The 16,639-nt window shown below is 42.4% G+C and overlaps 1 long non-coding RNA gene across 1 annotated transcript in view; it reads right to left on the reverse strand.

Moving 5' to 3' along the window:
* The window catches only part of LOC145722681 (uncharacterized), a 191,750-nt gene that overhangs the window by 25,906 nt on the left and 149,205 nt on the right, over positions 1-16,639 (reverse strand). Inside the window, exon 4 of the long non-coding RNA XR_014147126.1 lies at positions 4,625-4,762. This is a non-coding gene — a long non-coding RNA (uncharacterized LOC145722681). The remainder of the gene's footprint in view (positions 1-4,624; positions 4,763-16,639) is intronic.

Consider the following 16,639-nt stretch of genomic DNA (forward strand, 5'->3'; position numbering starts at 1 on the left):
TATAAGATGAAAAAAAAAAAATCATACTACAGATCCCAGCCAACACAAAGAAATGTAAGGTACATGGGTCAGAAAGGAAAATGTAAAACTCCCTTTCTTTGCATATAACATCACTGTTTATATATAGAAAATCCTAAGTTATCTATGAAACACCTACTAGAAACTAATAAGTGAACTTAGCAAATTGCAGAAGATAAAGATGCAAGAGTCAATTGTATTTCTACATAATAGTAAGAAACAAAATAAAATTGAATAAATTCCATTTCAATAGCATCAAAAAATTAAATACTTATATAACGTTGAGGGAAAGACATACAATATCTTTATGTGGAAAATTTTAAAATATTGCTACAGAAATTAAAGAAGGCCTGAATAAGTGGAGAGGTTTAATGTTTTCATGGATTGAAGGACTGGATAATTTGAGAACAACTGTCCTCATATTATTCTATAGATTCAGTGCAATTCAAATCAAAATCCCACAAAACTTTATATAAAAATGGAAATGTTTTTTTAAAACCTATATGTAAGTACGAAAGACCTAGAATAGCCAAAGAAATCTTAAAGGAGAAAAAAACCAAATAGAAAGACCTGCACTGCCTGATTTCTAGACTTGCTATAAGTCTACAATAATCAAGATAGTCTGGTACTGTGTCAAAAACTAATGATGTATTGTATGGTGACTAACATAACATAATAAAATAAAATTTTAAAAAAAAGATAGTCTGGTACTGGCCTCAGGATAGCCTAACAGATTAATAGAACAGAATAAAGAATTTAGAATTAAGTCTGCATGTGTATCTATGATTTTTACAACATTGCCAAAGCAAAATCTTCAACCAAGGCCTTTCTCCTGTGTTCCTCTTTGCGGGCTGTCCCCGGGGGCTCTGGATCTGTATGTCAAATGCTCACCAGATCTCCTGTTTCTCTGACCGCTCACATCACTCCCTGCCCCAGTCAACCAGAGCAGTTTTGGCTCCTCCCTTTTCCAGTCCCAGCACAGGTAGTCCCCAGGGACCCCTTTCCCTTCACAAACATCTCTGCCCTCTGTCTAAGTGGATACAAGGAAAAAGCTCTGAGAACTGAGCTGTCTTTTCATTCAAGTGTTATCACTCCCTTGTAGCATTTCCTCTCTTCAGGGAAAATTCCTTATCACCCTTCAGCAGCATTTCCCTGTTATATGTACTCAAACGGCACAAACGTGGGAGGTACACGGTGAAGAACGGGAAAGTACTTAAATTGAAACTTTCAATTGAATCTTCAAGTTTACTGATGGTTCCAGGGTTCAAATATGGAAGCGAAGCCTGTCCCATCTCTCCCTGATCAGTGTGCTGCTCTAAGGCAGGCGAGCCATCAGCCTCCTCACTCCTCTTCAAAGGCTACTGGGCCTAGTTCAGACGTGGTTGGGTGCGAGGCCCCTTTCCTGCCATTCCATGTAGGGTAGGCCCACCTGAATGTTACTGTCCTAATGCATAACAGGTATTTGTCATTGACAGCTTAGTTGTATTTGCAGAGAAGTAGTAGATCCTTTCTCTTCCAAAGCCCTCATAAAAATTCTCATATCCTGTACTACCAAGAAGGCTTATGAATTCAAAAGCTACCCAGGGTTTCTTTGCATCCCTCCTGACTGAAACAGTGAGTGCCTCTCAACAACTTAGGTGCTGAGGGAAGAAAGTAGGCTCCCCAATCCCTTCTATTCCCCTCCCCTTACCATAATTAAAACCTCAAATTCTCAGACTATAGGATTAAACTGCATATTTTCTGGGCAACTGAAGTGATCACTTTTAATTATCCACAGGTAAATGGTTAAGAGAAATAGAATGTCATATCTGGTTTCAAAAATATTTTCAAGGAGCTTTTATTTTTTGCCTCTGTAAGTGGCTTTTATTTTTTGCCTCTGAGAGTGTGTGAGCTTCATTACTTTTGACTTTAGAAGTTTGCTCTCTTCTGAGTCCTTAGATTGCATTTTAGCTCCTGTCTGAAGTCAACAGATCTCCTTAAAAACAACAACCATCAGTCAAGTTTCTTCCATGGGTGTGGGGTTGGCAAGGGGGCCTGAAAACCAGAGTAGTGCTCTCAAAAATAAAGCACATCCAGAGTTTCCTGGTTGGAATCCTTCTGTGGAAATTCTGGCTCCACTCTCTCTACACGTGTTGGGGGAAAATTTATGGCAGTCAGTAAAGCAGCCAGAAAAAGATTCAGGTTTTCTCTCTCCCATGCACACAGCATGATCACTTGGATTAACTGAAGACTATTTTTTTTTTTCATTTGGCCAAACTTGAACACATGGAGAAACCAAACAAATCTGGGGGGCCAGGGGAACAGTGACCACGTCAGCAAAGAAAAACAGCCTTCAGGTGGCAGGTTGGCAGGCTGCCCTGTTCCGGGCTCCAAATCTGCAGACACTGACCAGGTGGCAGCTGCTGGGCTGTTTCTTAAACTGGGATGGGCTAAAGAGTAAGGTTTTGTCTTGGGGTGTGTGTGATTTTTCTTCTCTCAGCTGCAGTGCAGGCATAGTTGGGGTGGGGCTGGAAGGTGGCTTTTGGTTTGTTAATGTGTGTACATTAGGATTCCATTTTAGAATCAATGCTCAGTACCAAACCCACTCAGAATTCACCAGCAGAGCCAGCCGCCATACATCCTACAAGCTCTTTTGAATCTTAAGCAAAAGTTCCTAAGACCCTTTATATAATGTATCACTGTCCTTTTCCATTGGGCAAGAGAGGGAAATGGTTCTCTCAGAAAGTATATTTATCTGAATCAAATAAAATGGCATTTATCCAGAGGCTATTGTCTCCTAAGTCAAACCATCTGGCTCACTGCTGAGAAACCAGAAGTAAAAGTTTTCACTACCTAAAAATTCATCTTGTACAATACATGCACTGAACTGCATGAGGTGAGTCACGGACTAGACCTTCACATCTTTGTTCAGAGCTTATTTACTGATGTTGTAAACATATTTCTATTTAGTTTTAAGTTTTGTTGGTTTGGAAGATGAGAAGAGGACAAGGAGATGAGAGAAAACTAGAGAAGACAGGTAGGCATTATCTGCCAGAAGACAAGCTCCAGGAGGGAGAGATGGGGTCTGTTTTATTCATTGCCGAAGTCCCAGGACCTAGAATTGTAGTAGGCATAGAGTGGGTGCTTATAAATATTTGCCGAATTAATTAAGGGGAGCAATGGAAATCATTGGTTTTTAGGACAGTCTGCTAGGGAACAGGAAGAAGAAGGAGAAAGAGGGAGAAGGAGAGGAGGAAGAGGAAGAAAAAGAAGAAGAGGAAGAAGAAGAAAAAGCAGAAGAAGATGATGATGATAGGGGGAGAAAAGATGAGGACCTCAAAGCACACTAGTCAAGGACAGTTTAAACACTCTCAAAAAATTCTGCATACTTTGAAAGTTCTTAAAAACATCATTGTCTTACAGCTTAGATGATGAAGATGATGATGATGGTATCATGTATGGTTATTATAACCCTAAATTATCAAGACATCAAAATAAATAGAAATTAAAATGTCTTCATTATCCCCTTTTCAAGGCACAGAAAAACACAAAGTATCTGAAAAAATGTTTTCCAAAAATATGCTTGTAACTGTTTTAAATTTTAAATTTCTAAAATTTGAAATTTTCTCAGTTTTAAACTTCTACATTCACAGATGTAGAATACAAGTTACCACTACGACAGTAGATGAACAAAGCTGATAGAGAAGTCATTGTATTACCAGAGGCACACAGAGTCTCTGTCCCTCTGTTGTCATCCGCTTACATACAGCTAAAAGGATCCCATCCTCTGGCATTCACACCCCTGGCATTTTGTAGTTGTAAAGCTCAACATAATTTGGCTGACCTCTTTAAGAGACGTGAGCAGCACTGTGACCCACTGTAACACATAGGACTGAAGGTTTCTCTGAACTTTGCATATAGAGAGCAACTTTCCAAACACTTTTTTTTTTTAAGATTTTATTTATTTGACAGAGAGAGAGAGAGAGAGCACAAGTAGAGGGAGTGGCAGGCAGAGGGAGAGGGAGAAGCAGACTCCCCGCCGAGCAGGGAGCCCGATGTGGGGCTCGATCCCAGGACCCTGGGATCATGACCTGAGCCGAAGGCAGATGCTTAATGACTGAGTCACCCAGGTGCCCCTCCAAACACTTTTTTAACCAGTGTGAGAAATCATGTGGTTTCAAAGACCAGAGCCCTAAAAATGGGGGACTCTACCCAAAATTAAGCCACAGGTTTGGCTGGTTTTATGATTGCTCTGGGCTTTGCTTTCTCTGAGAAATGCAGAGATATTTGAAAGGAATTTCAAGAAAAAATTTAATGTTAAAAAAAATCTATGAATGATTTCAACCTCTGGAAAGAGTAAGCAGAAATCCTAAGAAAAACCCAGGATCCTTCACAGCACACAGAGGGGCAAATACCCTATGTGTGCATTGCTCTTGGTTTACCAACAGGTCTCTTTGTTGACTCTCCAAGAGTTTGGTATCTCTTAGAGAGGGTCATGGAGCAGAGTGAAGGAAAAGCAATATAAAATACTGATTTCCTAAAAAGCAATTTTATATAATTTACCTTATATATATTTATATATAACCTAAAAATATCCTTTGAAAAATCTTGAAAATCAAGTACTTACCAAATTGTCTGAAACAGAACCAGACGAAATGGAACTAGAAGAGTAAGAGGGTGCCTGTGAGCTTCAGTACTGTCATGACAGAGAGGCGGAGAGTAGAGTCCAACTTCCTGGGAGCCATCTATGTAGGAAGCTGGGAGGCTAGAACAGAAGGACAAAAGTGATTGTAGGGGCCTTAGAAGTGAGATCCTGTCACCTGATTCTGAAAGCTGGGAGGGAAGAAGCAGGTCCTTGGCACCAGGAGCACCACAAGAATGGTTGCAAGTATTGTAGGTCTCTGTTGCTTTCATCGGCCAGCACCTTCTTTCCTGGGTAAGAGTCTCTCACATTCCATATGGTCTAGGAGGGGCTATTCATGGGTTCTTTCTGTCTTAGTTTGAGATAGCTAGAAGCAGACCCTGAGACAAGAATTAAATTCAAGCAGTTTATTTTGTGAGGCAATACCAGCAGATAATGGTAAGAGAGTAAGAACCTGAGACAGGAAAGGAGAGGAATCCAATAAAGGCTGTGTCTTTAAGCTAGTGGCCACTGCAGGAATCGAACTTACACTTGCTGGGGAACTCTGGGGGAGCAGTGTAGAGCATGAGACTCAGACTTAGCCCCCATGAAGGGCAAGAGAACTGGAGTCTTTATACACCTGAGGGCAGATCCCAGGTACTTCTGCATGACCTTGCATAAAAGCCAGACAAAGCCTTCAGGCCAAGAGAAACGGGGACTGATGCTTGGATGTGTGGCAGCTGATCTGTGAAAGAGCAAAGGCCAAGCAGATAAGTATGTGTTACTGACAGCTTCCATTATACCTTCTGTCTTCCCCTGCTAGAAGTCAAGTCCATCAGAGCACATGAGACTGGTCTGCCTGGGGTGCATGACTAGTGAGTGCAGTGCCAATGCAAGTCCTTCTCTCATTGCTGTGCATGGAAAGATAAATGCTCTCTTTCCACTGTAGTTGCAGAGTGAGACCAAGTCAGCCTAGAGTTGCCATTTAGGCACTTTTCTTGGGGCCATAGGAAAGCTCATCTACAGGAAGAAAGAATGAGGCCAACAGACTGAAGGAAGAGATGGAAGATGAGAAACAGAGAGAGAAATCACTAAGATCATTTTCATGTGAACCCTTGGATCCAGCTTGATCTGAAGCCAGTTTCATTTTTGGACATCTTAAATAGGAACCAATACATCCTTTTGTTTTCTTGCTTAAGCCAGTTTTTGTTTGTAACCAACAGAGTTTTGTCTAATATAGGAAAGAATAAATGCCTTTTGTCTTTCTTTTTTTTTTTTTCCTTTTTCTTCCCCTATAACACATACACACACAGGGTATATCACTGAATTGTATATCTGCTAAAAAGCTGAGCTAGTTATGTTAAAGAGAGTTAAAGGTCTCTCATGTCATTTGGGAATGACTAAGCAATGTATCCCAAGTAGAAAAAACGGGGTTGGGGGGCTGGGGGGCAACACTGCAACAATGAATATCCCAGACAAGGTAAAGGATGCCTTGGAAGGGAACCCAGAGAACGAAAGATTCCATTCTGTTTCTCCTTATAGAGCATAACACTTAAGAGCCAAATGAGAAAAAAATCATTATTTCCAATTCCCTAATTGTTGAGAGGACAGAGCCTACGACGCAAGAGTAGATGAGCTTCTCAAGTCAGGCGGGAGAGGTGGGACAGGGCAGAGCTGGGGGGACTGGTGTGCTTGCCGCACAGGGGCACATTTGCAGGCTGGGGAGATTCAGGGCCGAGTCAGGCACCCACGGCATGGAGCAGCTGAGAGGGTACCCAGGGCCCCAACCCAGGGACTGGCCGGGCATTCGAGGTACAAGGTACAGAGCTCAGTCGCTGCAACTTGTTTCTGCGCCTATCGGCAGAGGCCCCCCGAGGACCAGCAGTGGCAGAGAATACGGACAGTATGCTCAGTAGGGGCAGAAACTGCACAGATGCCGCAGGTAGGGCTGAGTGCGGAGGTGAGGGGTCAGGGAACACTGCTGTACTGAAGCCAGGTCTTACCAGCTCCCAGAGGCTAACCGCAACATTTCCAGAAATTGTGAGACCATCATTCAATGTAGCAGTTATTAAAATTAAATGATTATTTAATGAGTTTATTAAAAGCAAAGGTAAAAAAATATATACTCAAAACTCCTCATTTCCTAATTGTTTTACTGTCTCTTACAAGATCTATGTTCTTGAGGTTATTCCGTGCTTTCGTATCTGCATGGTAGAGATAATAACAGTGCTGTGTCGCTGTCTTCTTTAAGCTCCTGTGTTTAGGAGCGTCATGTTGATAGCTTCAAATCGGCCAGGACAAGAGCGGAAACTGCAAAGGCTACAGATGAGAACTTAACTTACTGTTTTGTTAATTGCTTAGACAAGAATGTGATGAAAAATGTTAATCATGCAAATTCAATTTAGAAGGGTGTTATATCTGTAGCCATTACACTGTGAATAGCACAAAATATTGAAGGAATAGTCCCCATGGGCTGGAAAGCCACGATTCAGCAAAGAAGGTTCTCACAGCACTGAGCAGAGTGAAGGTCAACACACCTTTCTGGTTTCACTTTCATCAGAGTCCACAGAAATGAAGATATCTTTCCACATTCCTGTAGAAACTACTATTTGTTAATTGCAAGCAACTGAATATTGGTTGCAGCTAGAGGTTGACTACAGATATGAAACTTCAGCAAAAAACAAAAAGCGCCTTTTTTGTTTGGGGCGCCGGGGTGGCTCAGTTGGTTAAGTGTCCGAATCTTGATTTCAGCTCAGGTCATGATCTCAGGGTCATGAGATGGAGCCGTGCATCAGGCTCTGTGCTCAGCATGGAGACTGCTTAAGATTCTCCCTCTTTCCCTCTCTCTCTCTGCCCGACTTGCGCTCTCTCTCACTCACTCTCTCTAAAAAAAAGTAAGATAAAAAAATAAAATAAATACAAACCAAAAAGCATTCTGTGAGAATAAATCGGCTTAATGGAATTTAGAAAAATAGGATATTCTATTTATTATTCTTCTTAAATGATATTCTACATATCCTTCATGTCAGTCAAATTTAGAATAAATTTACCTATGTTTATACACACACATACATTTTTTCTGGAGAGCCGATTGTTAACCATTTACCAGCACACCACTGGGGCTGGGACACCATATTCTTCTCTATCTGGCCCTCCCAGAAAGCCGGCAAAAGCAAAGGAGCTTACTTGAAAAGGGGGCTCCATTTCTGCCCCAGCATGGAGTATGTGTCTTTGTAGAAGAAGAACATTCAGAGCATTTAGGACACATTTATGAAGACCATGATAGGTGAGAGACCCCAGCAGATGCAGGACTAATTGTGGTAAAGATTGGTCCCCCCACCCTTACCCCACATTTGCACATTCCCTATCCTCTGGATTTTTCCTTTGTGCTTTAATTCAAGTCACATGTGTAACTTGAGAACCTATAAATTACAAAGAGTCTTTCAAACAAGGTTAGTATGTAAATATAAAATATAACATTAAATTCCCATCATTAATATTGAAGAGTAAGTCAATATTTGATAAAAATCACCTCAGGGGAGTGTGCCTTTCTGCCTGGCTTTATGCCTTGCAGACTTAATCAATTATTATTTAATTACCCGGTTAAATGTCATGGCTTACAAAGCAGGGATTATATTAATAATAACGTGAGGTTTGTTTTAAAACAACCCCATACATTAGATGGAGCTGATTTTGTTTTCCCATCTCACAGAGCACAGAATTGACATTATTCTTCTGCACCTGGTTTTGAATGAATTGCTTCTATTTAAGCTTTTCCCCTCCTCCCTTTTAAAAAATCATCCTCCTATATTTGTCATATTTTTCCAGTCTTTCAGCTATTCTCCACCGCACCCCTTCTTCCCCACTGTGGGAGTCTTAATTCCATCGTAAATGAAATAGCTTAACAAGGGGTTGTGCCTGAAACACAGTAACACAAAATAGACGCCGGGTCACAGAGAACAATCTAGTTTCAAAGGAAGGTGGTGCACCATGCAGAGCAGTTTCCGAGCCAACACCTTCTGACTGAATGGTTTGCTGTTTAATTGTCGCTAAAAGTTGCTATAGCAACCGTTCTATCAGAAGGATTTGTTGGCACCTAGATGGACTTTATTTCCCTGACATTCAAAGAGGAGGGCGAGGACAAAGTCTAATGAGAGGACTGAGGGACAATAAATCTCTCTCCTTTCAGCTTTACCATATTGGACCAACACTTGGGGTGTTTTGAGCATGGCCCTTTGTCCATGAGAGTGGTAAAGGCACTCTCTGGAGGGGAGTAGAGAGCAGGGAAGGAGCAGACCCGGGACGCTTGGGGAGAAGGCTAGAGGGACAGCTGAAACACGGTGGGCCACGCAGACCTTTTGTTCTCCACCGTCTGTGTGCTGTGGTTTTGGGAGTAGAGCCAAAGGAACGTTACCTGCATTGTGCCTCTCGGGAGCTGGGGCGCGGCCGCCAGTCCTGCCTCCGAAACAAGGGCCTCACATACAATGACAGGGCCATAATAGCCTGGCAAATAAACTATTGGAACATTTGGCTTTATGAATATTGAGTAAAATTCTTCAAATAAATTATGAAAATGAATCTAAGTGAACAGACATCTGAATCCCATTGCAAGCCTAGGGCCACTGATTTGTAATGCTAAGTATATTAATAGTTGTATAAATGAGGAATACTTTGCAAAATAACTGGTGAGCTTGAAAAATTGGTGCGCTAAAGGGACTACTAATTGTGATTGCTCTTAAGGAACACCAGTGCTCACGATGTCCAACCACAGAGCTGAATGGAACATATGCAAAACACATGGACAGGTGGTGCCTTCTCAGATACGGAAAATAAAAATCAGATTATGCAGCCTTGAAAAATTATAACCGACAAAGTATCATATAGCCTTTCAGGAAGTCAGTTTGACAGTAGATACCAAAATCCTTAAAATTTTCAATAACCTTAGACTCAGTCACGTTCCACCTCTAATCATTTGTCCTAAGGTAACAATTACAGATACATGTGAAGTCATAGCAATAAGAAAGTCAGTTGTGGTGGGTTTTATCACTTATTCTAAATGTATAACCATAGGAAACTGGTTAACATACATTATGGTATATACATGTAACACAGTACTTTGTAGCCATTCAAAATGAGGCTGAAGGATAGTTGATAAAATGTAAACAATATTAATAATATACTACTGAAGGAAAAAACAGGTTACAACGGAATATATATGGCTGGTTTCATTTTTAAGAGCACCCATACATTACAAAATTATTGCGATACAATACAACATTGATGACTGTTCATGAAGTAAAATTATAGATGATTTTATGTTCTTTATTATGCTTACTTATGTTTTCTGGTGTTTCAACAATAAATATGTTTTCCTGCTGTACTAAAACAAAGAAAATGTACTCTTTTTACATTTCTGTCCATTAATCACTTAGGTAATTCTTATCCAAGTTATTTTAAGAGAAGGAAAATCCTGGCCAGACATTCCAGCCTCCTGTGTCCTGATAAGCTCACATCCACTCTGGGAATTAATGGGACACAGATGTCCAGGTTCTCCTGAATACAGTCTTCTACACTGCTAAGTCTTGGTTCTGAGATCTGTAGTTCAGATCACAGTCCCCTGTGTTCTGGAAGAACCAAGTTGCTAGAAGCAGTGACTCAGGGAGGCAGGGGCAGGGAGAAATGGAAGTATTTTTGCAGGGCAGGAAGTGTTATAAATGTAGTGTGATTATGAAATAAGAAGATTGGTTTTATTGTTGACTTGTAGAAAACAGCCTCTCCATTGTATAGTCAAACCTAATACAATGCAGAAAGAGCCCACTGAAACCCAGCAGGGCCTCACCTTAGGACAGGACGACCTGAGAACTATCTTGCTTCCTCTCTTTCTGGGCATCCCCAGGAATCAGGAATATGACAAAGGGTGTCTGTCCTCTTCTCTCATCTCACTCCCACCCCAGTGTAGGCAGGCATCAGCAACCAATCAATCATTTGGAGTTGGTGCTTGAGCTGGGACCCTTACGCCATTCCTGGCCACAACGAATCTTCTCAAGTATCATTACAAAGGACCATACTTTTAACTTGCCAGTCTTGCTCTCCACTGTGACAAATACAATACATAGACTCTGGAACACCTTTACAAATCAGATATTTTAACACTCAGTAAAGGCAATGTATTCATTGTATTTCTTGTTCTCAGAATAAAAAGTCATATAATATGTTTATTCTATGGTCCTACAGCCCCTGAATAAGGAAGTAATGTGTATCAAGTACTTTTAATGGTTGCTAGTTTATTACATGCGCTTATATTAAACTTGGCAGCACTTGCATAAACTTATTACATTAATAGGGTTACATAAATTTGATTTTAGAAAAAATAATCTATCCTTGAAAAGAGAGTGTCATCACCTTCATGTAAACAGTGATCCTTCGCAAACAATGCCCTTTATTTTGGCAACGTGTCTTTCCTGCCATCTGCCTCCCAATGCACTTGCCAAAGTTGCAATAATAATTGAGTTACAGAGGGAATTAAGTGTAATGGAGGGGAAGGAAATTGATTGCTTAATTTTTATTAACAGAAAGGGAGAAAATTATGGCACCCTGCTATGAACCGAAATGAAACAAAGAGGGAAGATGCGGAGAGAGGACTCCAGGTGGCAGGAATGTTCCTGCACCAACATCAGCAATCCTTTGGGGAGGCTGAGAGGAGGCCAACACCGATGGTTGAGCAGAGAAACTGGAAAGGAAGCAAGAGGGAACAAGTAGCCAGGGGCTCGAGTGATCTGGCTCTCCACACCAAAAGAAAGGGTGCAGATGCCAGAGAGGCCACTAGCTTCTTCTGGAAAAGTAGGTCAACTCTTACTGCACTCGGTCTGTCCACATGTCAAGGGTACACATCATGGCCAGGTTGAGGTTAAAGCCTGGGGTGTGTGCAGGCATATGCGGAGAATGAGGGACCTCCAATTCTTGCCCTCCCCAGAGGTGACTACAACCTATAAACTACTGGATAGAGTCACTGGGACTTGCCTGCATCCTCTGAACAATGTGTTGCGGAATTAGCATGAGGCTGCCTGCCTGGGACTTGCCTGCATCCTCTGAACAATGTGTTGTGGAATTAGCATGAGGCTGCCTGAGCGGAGTTGTGCCCCCCTTCCCATCTTGGACAGAGACCCGTTCCACCTTCCTGAGAAGTGAGTTTCTTTCCTCTCTCAGGGGCAGCTGTGGGGTCACTAACCTGCCTGTGACTCCCTGGAACTAACTCAAATCTGGGCGTCAGTTTCACGTTTGGGCTGTGAGCGGTGGGAAGGTAGTGGACCTTCTGGATGTTCGGTGAGCAGAGCAACTGGCTTGGGGAGAGAAGCTCAAATGATAATATGATAGTGTCACTGCAGGTAATGCATTAGCCCCCTTCATTCTATGCCACGCAGTCAACTGCACACAGGACGCGGCGGCATTTGGTTTCTCCCGTGAGAGATGTTCAGGCTTGAGAGTGGCCAGGATCACCGAGGTATTGCATTGGGTTCCTCAGAATACCAGACTCTGACCCCCCACATGGTTGACCTCTTGATTCTGGGTAGCAAGTTCATGGACTTTTTAACTGAGAATACTAGTAGATGGCTTCTCACCAAAATTGAGAGCAGACACGTTTGCTAAAGAAAAAGCCACAGATCACAATTCTGACTCCCTCAGAGAAAACAAGAAAGAAGGCATACAGCTACATTCTATATTAACAGGAGTAATTTTCATAAGTTTAAATTATAATTTGGAGAGAATTTGGTAAAGTAGAACCCAGAGTGCAGAAAGGTAGGTAATATTGTTGGGAAGAAGTTAAATAAATTTGACACATCCATATGATAGACATAGATGCTGCTTTTCAAGTCTAATTAAATATTATGTGAATATATTCACAATATAAAAGCAAATTTTAAAGAGGATTTAAACTGCTATTTTCCAGGATGAACTCAATTATAGAGGAGAACCAAGAAAGTATACTGTGGAAAGTATACCAAAATGTTCACAGAACCTAACTGTGGATCATAGGATAATGAGCACTTTTTTATTTTATTCTTTTTTTTTTTTTTTAAAGATTTTATTTATTTATTTGACAGAGAGAGAGATAGTGAGAGCAGGAACACAAGCAGGGGGAGTGGGAGAGGGAGAAGCAGGCTTCCCGCCGAGCAGGGAGCCTGATGCGGGGCTCTATCCCAGGACCCTGGGATCATGAGCTAAGCCGAAGGCAGACGCTTAATGACTGAGCCACCCAGGTGCCCCTATTTTATTCTTTATACATCCAATTTTGCTAAAATGATCATGTGTTACTTAAGAGTGAGAAAACAAATTTTTAATGCCATTGGGCATTTTTTTTAAATGATTAGAAATCATGTATCCATTATCCTTTTGTGAAAACACGTGGAGACCAGGGAAGAAAGGAAAAGTTAATTTATGAAACCTCAGTAATTTAAAATATTTATTTCTGTTTCAGATAGTTGTGCCCATGATTGAGAGTGTTATCAGGCATCCTGGAGCCTTATTTCATAGTGCTCCCCCCCATAATCTGCTATTATCAGATTCTCCGGCTCGGTTGTTCTTTTTTGCTTTTTTTCCTTTTTCGTTCTGCTTTTCCAAACACAGCTGGGTTATGTAACTGGATATTTCCCAAAGACAAATGGCCTTTAGAACATGCTTTATTTATGTAGTTCTTACTTACAAGCTAGGCCATACCTTAAAATATGTAGTTTAAAATGCTGGCCATTCCAGGTTGCCTACAGCTAAGCCTTCCCTGAAATGTTCACTGCAGGGAAGAGCACTGAATTTGTGGTCACAGAGTCTTACCTCAAAATGTAATCTACGGATCCCAAGATCCCCATCTTCCAACTGTGTTATGAAATTTGAGTGATCCGGACCATTAATTATAATGTTCCTAATTGTCTCAAAGATTTTTGGTTGTAACACAGTCTTCCCTGTGGGACAGAGAACAGCAGGACTCTTGGCCACCATAAGACATTGGGCTCCCACGATATTTTTTGGTAGAATGTCAGGGCATAAGCTGACCCATATTCCTTCCCATCTAGGATTGTTAATGCAGTAGCTGTCTGAAATAAAGGTGGCACTGTAGGTTTCCCACTACTCATTGACTTCACCTGCTAACCCAAGTATGCCAGGAAGTTTTATTGATTTATTGATTTATTTATAAAGATTTTTATTTATTTATTTGAGAGAGAGAGAGCAAGCATGCGCTGGGGAGAGACAGAGGGAGAAGCAGGCTCCCTAAAGCGGGGCTCGATCCCAGGACCCAAAGACATCATGACCTGAGCTGAAGGCAGCCACTTAACCAACTGAGCCACCCAGGCACTCTGCCAGGAAGTTTTAAGTCAAAGGACTTTTCCCAGGGTAGAGAGGCACCAGTCAGGTGAACCCACAGTCTCCACGTGGTCAGCTGCACTGACCAACGTGAGGCTGAGCGCTAATGTGGAGAGAGGGGCAGCTCTAAGCGTAGAGGCCAGCTCTGCTTCGTAGGGAGAACTGAGAACAGGGGTGATCACTCCGAAATCCTAATTACTTAGCACTTAGGGTGAGACTTGACGAAATACTTCTTAAAACTTAAGACATATAACTACTCACAATAGCCGTCAAATGGAAAGACCAATGTGCATCAACTGAAGAACAAGGTAAAGGAATTGCTATATGTGAACAAACATAGCAGGGCATACCCACATGTGCTACATAAAGACAGCAACTGTCCATAAAACAAGATTCTGCGGGGTCTCTCTGGGCTGCAGGGGGTTGTCTGCCGGGTAAGCATCAGCCCCCACCGTAAGGAACTTCCCTCCTGGCTTTTGAGCTAGACTCACCCTAACTGAAATTCCAGTTTTGCCACTTAAGATCTCTGTGGTCTTGAGAAAGGCAACTCCCCACGTCTCTAGTTCTCTCATCTCTAAGATGGTGATAATAATAGGCATGATTGACCCATAAGATGCTTAGTCTGAGAGATGCTCAAACAACAGTATGCTTACTACTATTACTATCCTCGTTCCCTTTTCCCATCAGAAACTGATATTTCCAGTCCAAATAGCCAAGTATTTGGCCTTGCAGGATTGCGGGCTCTCGAGAGGCTAGCACCTTCCTCTGGAGAGGCCACTGGGATAAAGACCCAGACTGTAAAATCTCTGTGGAATTACCTAGAGACTTCTCCCTCAGAAACTCAGAGCACAGGGAAAGCAGCATCGGGGACAAGAGACCCAGACTTGCAAATCACTTCCTGGAGCTTCTCCCTTATGGATGTATTCAAGAGAAACAATGGCACATTAGGAGCCGCTGGGAGAGACAACCACAGGCATTGTGAGGGTGCGTGCATCTGTGCCGAGGAGGGTAGAAGCGAGCCCCTGACATTTCTGGAGAACAGTTGGGTGGTTATACTCAAGTTAGATGCTACCTACGCCAGCTGCACATTTGCCTGAGAGGAGAATGGAGAGAGACCTTTGCTGAAAAGAGCTCTGGGAGCTGAACGCTGGGCCAGGCACCCGTGGCATGAGCTCACCGTCTCTGGCAACCGTCAGACACAGGGCTCCAAGAACAACAGCTGCCAGCAAGCTCTGCAGGAAGCAGCACCACCCACAGCATCTGGATAAAGCCAAGAGGGTCAGGATAGACTCAAGACGGGATGCTCAACCTTGGGACAGTCGAGATACTCTCTGCTTGTTTGCCTTGCACTTCCTTTGGATCTAAAGATGCCCAGAGCGGCCCTCTACTGTCACTTGCTAATGGGTCAAAACTCACATGATGTTATTTAATTATGAAGAAGAACATTCTAAAATTAAAATCTCTTCTAAGTTAATAAGATTTTGGGGTCATCAAAAAGGGCCGTCTCTTCTCTCCAAAAGCATTAACCAGGAGTGTTTGCACTGGAAGGGAACGATGAGGTTGTTCCAATCTGATCCTGCATTGTAACGATGTGGGAACGAGGGCTGTAAAGTTATGTGATGTTTTGTACCCAGTCACCTCGCAGTGAGGGCAGGGAAGGGACTAAAAGCCAAAGCGGATACTGGTCCAGTTCATATTCTATTATCCCCCACTGCTTCCTTCTCACTTAGCAAGGAAAACGCCTGCAATTAGAACCTCGATGTTAGGGAGAAAAAGTCCTCAGTGCAAGTGAAAACTCTGAGTGGGGTGGGTCACAGGAGAAACATTGCTGACTCAGCCACCCACTTTCAGCCCCAGTTGGGGCACGTTATTTCACCTCTTGGTGCCTTCACTGGAAAGCCAATATGCCCTTGAACCGTAGAGGAGTAACTCAAGGATTAATAAGCTAATGCGGAGGGAGATGAGCGCTGCTGCGTGGTGTGTGGCTGTGGGACTGAGCTAAGTCAACCTCAGCAGGCACAGCAACCGCGGAACATGAACCCTGATGAGATAATTTCCTTCTTCACAGAGAAGGCCCTCCAACCTAATGAAAAGCTATATATCCCTCTTGGAGACAGCACAGTCCACAAAAATGCCATAGCACTTACAAAATTTGTAGGGACTATGTACACATTTACTAAGAACGTTCCTTGTCTGCCCCCACCCCCTTATTCAGAATAGCATGTCATGTTTACTAAGCGCTATAATGCGTCAGACAGCACCCTCAGGGAATCACGTGCATTATCTCATCTAATCCTCCCAACAGCCCTGTTAGGGAGGTAGTCTTTTTATTGCTATTGTATAAATAATAAAATGGAGAGTCAGGAAGAGTAAGCAACATCTCAAGGTCATTGAGCTGCTAAGTGGTGGCACCTGAATGTGAGCCCAGGTGAAGGCTGAGCTCCCACTTTGCACTGCTTGCTGTCCTGTCCCCTTCCAGTATCTGTAGTGTGATGGAATAGAAGCCCCATCGTATTATAGTCCTCATCAGAGTAATGACCACCCGGCAGAAAGGCTGAGACCCCAAATCCAACAGGAGGGATGTGCAAATGGCCTTAAGGCTCTTATGTTTTACAGAAAAGCTGAAGGGGAGATCAAGAGGGAAGATCAGCTAAATAAAATAATGAC

Source organism: Leptonychotes weddellii, chromosome 7 (assembly GCF_054177405.1).
Source record: "Leptonychotes weddellii isolate Sample4059 chromosome 7, ASM5417740v2, whole genome shotgun sequence".
Lineage (NCBI taxonomy): Eukaryota > Metazoa > Chordata > Mammalia > Carnivora > Phocidae > Leptonychotes > Leptonychotes weddellii.